Here is an 877-nt window from a genome sequence, read left to right as displayed (position 1 = left end):
GTGTGTGTGTGTGTGTATGTGTGTAGGAGACAGAGATCAATGACTGGATCTGTGTCTAAAAATATCTACCCGCATGAAATGTTTCTTCTCTGAGTTAATCTGTCTTCACATCCTGCACCCCTGTGAGTGCAGGATGTGAAGAACCAACTAGGACACATCTGAAATCATAACTGTTGTCACTTAGATGCTTCTGTCAACACAGTGGCTCTGCAGCGTTTTGGTTAAAACTGTTTGCTCAGGTTTACTGTCATTCTTGAGGCTGCAGTTTGTGGTATTGTTTAGAACTGAAACCATCAGATAAACAGATTATTCAGTTAAAGAGAGTAAATTACTGTCGCTTATCAAGCAAAAAAAAAAAAAAAAAAAAAAAGCATTCTGATTCTTCTCTGATTCTCCAGAATGAGACTCGAAGTTATCCTCCAAGAGGGGATATGTTTTATAAACGTTTAGAAAAACTGCCAGCTGTCACTCAGTTTGACGCAAACACAGCCTCCCTGTGTGAAATCTAGACCACACATTGATTAGAGCAAAGGACCAGGGTATTGACTCAGTATTGCTTCATGCTCTTGCTTCGTGCTTCTGCATCAGTTTAGTCTGGATCAAATAACCACAATGCGCTGAGCTTGCTCTATGCTGAGGGACATTTCTTTGCCCACATTCATTCCCAACCCGTGGTATGCGTGTAGGGGAAATAACAGGCCTTGGAGCACCAGGGCAGCGCTACTGATACGTCCCAAACCTTTGTGAGTCATGCGTTAACCATTTCCGCTACTCACCGGGTTCTCGCCGAGTGCAACACAAACTACAGTACTGTTGAAAAAAAAAAACTCATCATATTGTCAGAACAACATCTTTATTGATGCGCAACGCCCCCCCT

General features: G+C 42.5%; 1 protein-coding gene across 1 annotated transcript in view; it reads right to left on the bottom strand.

Annotated features, from left to right (window-relative positions):
* bmerb1 (bMERB domain containing 1) overlaps positions 1-877 on the bottom strand; it is an 11,099-nt gene that overhangs the window by 9,195 nt on the left and 1,027 nt on the right. The window lies entirely within an intron of this gene.

Source organism: Monopterus albus, unplaced genomic scaffold (genome assembly GCF_001952655.1).
Source record: "Monopterus albus unplaced genomic scaffold, M_albus_1.0 scaffold29.1, whole genome shotgun sequence".
Classification (NCBI taxonomy): domain Eukaryota; kingdom Metazoa; phylum Chordata; class Actinopteri; order Synbranchiformes; family Synbranchidae; genus Monopterus; species Monopterus albus.
The sequence above is the reverse complement of the archived record's forward strand: the minus strand, read 5'-3'. Positions and strand labels throughout refer to the sequence as shown.